Source organism: Mandrillus leucophaeus, unplaced genomic scaffold, assembly GCF_000951045.1.
Source record: "Mandrillus leucophaeus isolate KB7577 unplaced genomic scaffold, Mleu.le_1.0 Scaffold58, whole genome shotgun sequence".
In the NCBI taxonomy this organism is placed as follows: domain Eukaryota; kingdom Metazoa; phylum Chordata; class Mammalia; order Primates; family Cercopithecidae; genus Mandrillus; species Mandrillus leucophaeus.
Genome location: NW_012106252.1, coordinates 281,957 through 289,376, shown reverse-complemented (window position 1 = coordinate 289,376; position 7,420 = coordinate 281,957). Strand labels below are relative to the sequence as shown.

At 48.0% G+C, this 7,420-nt stretch overlaps 1 long non-coding RNA gene across 1 annotated transcript in view; it reads right to left on the bottom strand.

Annotated features, from left to right (window-relative positions):
* LOC105552933 overlaps positions 1-7,420 on the bottom strand; it is a 30,649-nt gene that overhangs the window by 17,896 nt on the left and 5,333 nt on the right. The window contains exon 2 of the long non-coding RNA XR_001008083.1: positions 5,323-5,391. This is a non-coding gene — a long non-coding RNA (uncharacterized LOC105552933). The remainder of the gene's footprint in view (positions 1-5,322; positions 5,392-7,420) is intronic.

The following is a 7,420-nucleotide window of genomic DNA, read 5'->3' as shown; positions in this document are numbered from 1 at the left end:
AAAAAAAAAAAAAAAAAAAAAAAGTCACAATGCAAAAGAGCACACGTCAGGGAGGGGAGCATTTTCACAGCCGTGTGAACAATCTGCTATACTGGGCACCAGACATGTAAGCAGAGCTTAGTTCTGGAGGCTGGAAGGAATGCTTTCTTGGCGCTCAGGGCTCAGGATGGCAGGTTAAGATGCAAGCAAAACCATTATAATGCAAGGTCTGAATGCAGTAAGTGCCCCAACATAGGAGTTCAAATCAGACAGATCTTTTGCAGCTAATGAGGGGTGGAGGTCAATGGGTTGAGAAGGCTTTATTTGCCTGACCTTGAGGTGTAGTTAGAATCTGTTCATACAGAGATGGGGAAAATGATATTCCAGGTGGAGGAAAAAGCAAAGTTGGAAAAACCAAGGCATGTTTGGGAAATCCAAACTTATCTAATATATCTGGTGTGTGGCCATCAAGGGGGACTGCAGGGCATAAAACTAGAAAGATAAGCTGGTGCCCAATGTGGGTGAGCTTGTGTTTGAACTTCATTCTGTAGGCAATGGGGAGCCACTGAATAGTTCTCAGGTGACAAGTGAGAAGAACCGTATTGTAAGAAGACTCCTTGGCCTGTATGCTATAGGGTGGCTTGGGGTGGGAAGCAAGAAGAGGAGAGGTGATCACAGGTAATGAAGGGACTAGGGGACGTCTAGGCAATGGGGTTGGCCAGGGGCAGCACGAGTACAAAGTATCTGGACAGATCCTGATGAGTGACTGCAAATGGGGCATGAAGAGCTGTCAAGGTTGGTTCTGAAGTTGCCAGGCTCACTGCCCAGAGGATGACAGAGAGGAGGAGATTCACTTACAAAGCAGGGGAGTCTGAGCAAGAACAGGTGTGAAAGGAACCTAAGGATGTGGGGACTGTATGGGACATCCGGGTGGTGTCCAACCAAGATCCAACATCACGCTAAGGAAGGAGGAAGAAGAGAAAGGAGAGGAGACTTTGTCAGAGTAACACTGAACACAGGGTTTCAAAGTGGTTGACAGTCAAGTATCAGACATGGCCAAATGATTAAGGAAGAAGAAAGATAAGTAGAGGCCAACCAGCTGACTTGACAATGAGGAGGTCACAGGTGACTTCCTAGGAGAGCACAGGAGGCTGAAGTCTCCAGGCTTTCTTTTTTCTTTTTTTTTTTTTTTTTTTTGAGACAGAGTCTTACTGTCTCCCAGGCTGGAGTGCAGTGGCACGATCTCGTCTCACTGCAAGCTTTGCCTCCCGGGTTCACGCCATTCTCCTGCCTCCGCCTCCCAAGTAGCTGCGACTACAGGCACCCACCACCACACCCGGCTAATATTTTTACATTTTTAGTAGAGGCGAGGTTTCACCATGTTAGCCAGATGGTCTCAATCTCCTGACCTCGTGATCTGCCCGCCTCGGCCTCCCGAAGTGCCCAGGTTTTATCTATCTATCTATCTATCTATCTATCTATCTATCAATCATTTATTTATTTATTTATTTATTTATTTATTTATTTATTTGAGACAGAGTCTCTCTCTGTCCCCACGCTAGAGTGCAGTGGTGTGATCTCAGCTCACTGCAACCTCCACCTCCTGGGTTCAAGGTATTATCCTGCCTCAGCCTCCCGAGTAGCTGGGACTACAGGTTCATGCCACCACTCCCAGCTAATTTTTGTATTTTTAGTAGAGACGGGATTTCACCATGTTGGCCAGGATGGTCCCCATCTCCTGACCTCATGATCCCCCCCTCCTCAGCCTCCCCCCAAACTGCTAGGATTAGAGGCGCGAGCCACCACGCCTGGCCCCCAGGCTTTATTTTTGTTTGTTTGTCTCACTCTGTCACTCAGGCTGGAGTGCAGTGGTGGGATCTCAGCTCATTGCAACCTCCGCCTCCTGCCTCACGTGGTGCTCCCGCCTCAGCCTCTCAAGTAGCCGGGACTACAGGCACATACCACTACACCCAGGTAATTTTTGTGGGTGTTTTTTTGTGGGTTTAATTTTTGTGGGTTTCTTTTTTTTTTGTAGAGATGGGGTCTTGCCATGTAACCCAGGCTGGTCCAAGCTTTATTTTTCATATTTATTTTTAATTTAATTTTTTCTGTATGGAATGCTTCACGAATTTCCATGTCGTCCTTGTGTAGGGCCCATGCTAATCTTCCCTGTACCGTTGCAATTTTAGTATATGTGCTGCTGAAGCGATCACTGAAGTCCCCAGGCATTGAGGAGGGAGCAACAAGCATCCTGCTCTCTGGGATTCAAGGTTGGAGAGAACCCCTGGACTTACATGACCCTGGTGCTAGCCTCTCTCTCCACTTCACAACCACTGGAGTGAATGAAATGTTAAAAATAAACACTGCTGTTCCTTTCCACCCTAAAGAAGAGAGGCACGCTAGACTTTCCCTGTCTCTCTGGCCTGCTGGCTAAAGATCAGGCACTGCCAGGCAGACAGGCGCTGGCGGGACAGGCGGCTGTTTACTTGCTAGTAGAGCACTGCTGTGTTTTCACAGCTCAGAATAGCTCTATAGCCACCCCCAGGCCTGGGGACCTAGGAGCCTCACTGTTTATTTTCATGACAATTCTGGGCCTCACCTCTTCCCTTCTCTGAGTCAAGGTCCTTATTTGAGAACTCTTAGAGGGGATGAGGTGTGGGTTAAAGGGTCCAAGACTACTAATTTCCTAATTATCTTTCCCAGCTGGCTCTGCAAGAGGGAAGAACTAATAACTGACTGTACAACACTGGCATTTTGGTTGGGATGGAATTTCCTCTGCTTTTAAAGAAAGAGTTGATTAAAGGACTGCATGGCCAGAGCCAGGGGGCAAGAAAACGTGGGAATGAAAGCGGGTAGAAGGGATGACTCCAATCTGGACTGCGGCAGGTTCTGTGTGGGGAGCTTTCATAGAGAATTGTGGGGGCTTCTCTGACTCATGGCGCCCCTCAGGTCAGGCTGGGTTCTGGCTGCCCTGGTGTTTAGAAGGTATTTAGGAGTAGGGGGAAGACTACCTTCATGGAATACTCTTTTGAACTCTGAATCTTTTTAATAATGTGAGTGTATATTACTTTTGAAAATATTTTAGGCTCACTCCTATAATCCCAGAACTTTGGGGGGCCGAGGCGGGTAGATCACCTGAGGTCGGGAGTTCGAGACCAGCCTGGCCAATATGGTGAAACCCCATCCCTACTAAAAAAAAAAAAGCAAAAATTAGTCGGGCCATGGTGGCATGTGCCTGTAGTCCCAGCTACTTGAGTGGCTGAGGCACAAGAATCGCTTGAACCCAGAAGGAGGAAGTTCCAGTGAGCCAAGATCGTGCCCCTGCACTCCAGCCTGGGCAACAGAGTGAGACCCTATCTCAAAAAACAAAAAAGAAAAAGGCCAGGCATGGTGACTCACACCTGTAATCCCAGCACTTTGGGAGGCCAAGGTGGATGGATCACCTGAGCTCAGGAGTTCGAGAACAACCCAGGCAACGTGGTGAAACCCCATCTCTACTAAAAATGCAAAAAGTTAGCCGGGCATGGTGGCATGTGCCTGTAATCCTAACTACTTGGGAGGCTGAAGCAGGAGAGTTGCTTGAACCCAGGAGTCGGAAGTTGCAGCAAGCGGAGATCGCACCATGGCACTCAAGCCTGGGCAATAGAGTGAGACCCTCTCTCAAAAAAAAAAAAATAATTTTAAAAATACGACCACGTTTATCTTTTTCTTCTGACAATCATTAATCATTTACTTCTGTTAGATAATTCAAAGCCAGGCACCACTTCATTGGAGTTATGTTCAAAGGACTGCCACTGCTTAGAATATCAAAGCTGAAAGGAGGGTGAGGGTCCCTGGGTCTCATTTTACAGTTGACAAAAGCAAAACCCAGAGACTCCAGTGACTTGGCCAAGGTTGCACAGCTCTTTAATTTTATTGATTTTATTTTTAAAACCCAGTGATGCCCATGGCGGGGTTACGGTTTCCTGGGCTGCCTGCTGGAGGCTTGGGAGTGTTTCTGAGTGTCTCCCAAGGAGAAGGAAGAAGCACCTTCTGCCCCCTGCCCACCTCCTACCCACCAACCCCCACCTCGCTCCCGTCCACAACCAGGCTGAGCAACAGCTGGGCAATTGATGACTTGGTTTCTTTCCCTCCTTCTTTAGTCGGTCTCAGTTCTTCCAAAGAATCCTTGAATTGAAGCAAGGAGGGACAGCGGTTTGGGCTTAGCTCAAGTCACACTTTCCTTCTCTCCTCAAATAGCCCTTCTTTGCCTCTGGCATACAGACCAGGAGCAAGGGGAGCCTTTTAAAAATAGTCCTGACCACACTTTTGCAGGTTTGCTTCCCTTGCCTCTGCCTCTGTAGCGCGCCATCAACGAAGTTAAACTCCTCGCAGGAAGGATGAAATTTGACAGCAAGAATGTTTCTTAACTTCTTTCCCTTGCCTCTGCCTCTGTAGTGCGCCATCAACAAAGTTTAACTCCTGGCAGGATGGATGAAATTTGACAGCAAAAATGTTTTCTAACTGCAAAGGTGGTTTGGCACTGCAAAGGGTTGATTAAGAATGGGAGAAGAGGTTGGGCGTGGTGGCTCAAGCCTGTAATCCCAGCACTTTGGGAGGCTGAGGCAGGTGGATCACTTGAGGTCAGAAGTTTGAGACCAGCCTGGCCAACATGGTGAAACCCCGTCTCTACTAAAAACACAAAAAATCAGCCGGGCGTGGTGACATGCGCCTGTAATTTCAGTTACTTGGGAGGCTGAGGCAGGAGAATTTCTTGAGCCTGGGAGGTGGAGGTTGCATTGAGCTGAGATCACGCCACTGCACTCCAGCCTGGGCAACAGAGCAAGACTCTGTCTCAAAAACAAACAAACAAACAACAACAACAAAACAGAAAAGTCTGCCATCTGTTTGTGAGGAAACTAGTTAAATGTTCGTGGAAACAGGTTACTTTCTGGAGGGAACAACAGCTTCTTTTGGGGAAGGGGGCTAAGGAAGAGGGAGGTGAAGAAGAGGAAGGGCAGTTCATGCTTCCCATGAAGGTTCTGGTGACTCATTTGATCTTGGAAGAAGGCAGGCCATGGGATGGCAGGAGGAAGGTGTCTAGTGGGGAGTTCTGAACTGTTTACAATGCAGCAAATGCCTTCAGGTTTTCTTCTGTGGACAAAATGTGCAACCCATCCTGAGACACGCTCCATGCTTCCCCTACCTGGTCAACAGATGCACAGTTCAAGGTCCTGAAGCTGAACTTTCTCACTGTGCCAGAGAGAAGCCAGCCCTTTGCACTGGCGAACAATGATTAACCCACCTCTCCCTCCAGCTGTTTTTCTCAATATGTTTTTCTAAAACATAAACTGGGTCACTCACTTAGAAGGTGACAGCAGTTGATCTGGCCAGTTTCCCATGTCTACTGTGAAACACTTCCTCCATTGATCACTTGGTAGGGGAAAAAAAAAAGCATACAAAAGAAAAGTAATTAAAAACAAAAATAAAACTGTACATTTTGCAGTTTGGGCTGTAGCCCTGCTGCTCGGACGAAACTGTGAACCGGAGCTAGGTTTTGAATCCCATCTACAGTAATGCAGACAACACCCATTCTAGGCCAGGTGCAGTGGCTCATGCCTATAATCCCAACACTTTGGGAGGCTGACACAGGAGCACACTTGAGCCCAGGAGTTACAGACCAGCCTAGGCAACAAAGCCAGACCCTGTTTCTACAAAAAATACAAAAAATTCCCCGGGCGTGGTGGCACGGGCCTGTAGTCCCAGGTACTGGGGAGACTGAGCTCGGAGGATCACTTGAGACCCAGGAGGTTGTCAAGTGGCTGCCGTGAGCATTGATGGGACGACTGCATTCCAGCCTGGGCAACAGAGTGAGACCCTGTCTCAAAAAAAAAAAAAAAAGACCCGTCGTAGGATGATAACTGAGTAAAGAAAAGGTGGCTCCTCTCTCAACAGAATCCAGAGCAGCCACCTAGAATAGAAGATTCGGCTTCAGGTAAAATCAGACTTCCTTTTTGGTAGTAAACGCAATTTTTGGATGAGGTGTGTGGTAAGTTACAGCTCCTTTTCCCTCTTTGCTTTCTCGTCTGCAAATAAAGTTGTTCGAGTGAATGAGTCAACCTTGCCCTGGGAGAAGCTGCCAGGGCCCTGGGCCCAGCTGCACTTATTTATCAGCCGACCAGACTGTACTTCCTGGCATCCTTCCTTCATGTTCTTCTCAAGATCCAAAGCCTCTGGATTTCTAGCTGTCGGGAAAACGCCTAAGGAGCGGCTTGCTTGGGTGCCTACCAAAGAGGAGTCCGAATGACTTTCCATCCTCATTCCTTCCCCAACTTGGCTGGCCACGTCCCTACAGGGTATTAACGAACCTTCTCTACTGGGGACAAAATAATAGGGAACTCACTGATATTTCTACAAAGGAAATCAAAATATGTCACCCCAAGCTATGACTCCCAATATAATAAGTACTTTTTTTGTTCGTTTGTTTGAGACAGGGTCTTGCTCTGTTGCCCAGCAGGAGTGCAGTGGCATGATCATGACTCACTGTACCTCCCAGGTTCAAGTGATCCTCCCACCTCAGCCTCCCGAGTACCGGGATTACAGGTGCCCACCACCTCGCTGGGCTAATTTTTTTTTTTTGGAGGGGGGGCCAGAGTCTTGTTCTGCTGCCCAGGCTAGGGTGCAGTGATATGATCTCAGCTCACTGCAACTTCCACCTCCTGGGTTCAAGCAATTCTCCTGCCTCAGCCTCTTGAGTAGCTGGGATTACAGGCATGTGCCACCACGCCCGGCTAATTTTTGTATTTTTAGTAGAGATGGAGTTTCACCATGTTGGTCAGGCTGGTCTCGAACACTCGACCTCAGGTGATCCAACCGCCTCAGCCTCCCAAAGTGCTTGGATTACAGGCGTGAGCCACTACACCTGGCCAATTATTGTATTTTTTGTAGAGATGGGGTTTCACCATGTTGGCCAGGCTGGTCTCAAATTCCTAAGCTCAAGTGATCCGCCAACCTCAGCCTCTCAAAGTGCTGGGCTTATAGGTGCGAGCCATCGCACCAGGCCATGACTATATTAAATAAAAAACCCTTGAGAGAATTTTTTTACCCCTGGGAGCCTGGAAGAGATTTTTCTCCCCTATCTTTTGCCTATAAAGATAAGACTGGCCAGGCGTGGTGACTCATACTTGTAATCCCAGCACTTTGGGAGGCCAAGGCAGGTGAATCACCTGAGGTCAGGAGTTCAAAACCAGCCTGGCCAACATGGCGAAACCCCATCTCTACTAAAAATACAAAAATTAGCTGAGCCTGGTGACACACGCCTATAATTCCAGCTACTTGGGGGGATGAGGCACAAGAACCGGTGGAACCCAGGAGGTGGAGGTTGCAGTGAGCTGAGATCATCCCATTGCACTCCAGTCTGGGCAATAAGTGTGATACTCTGTCTCAAAAAAAAGAAAATAGG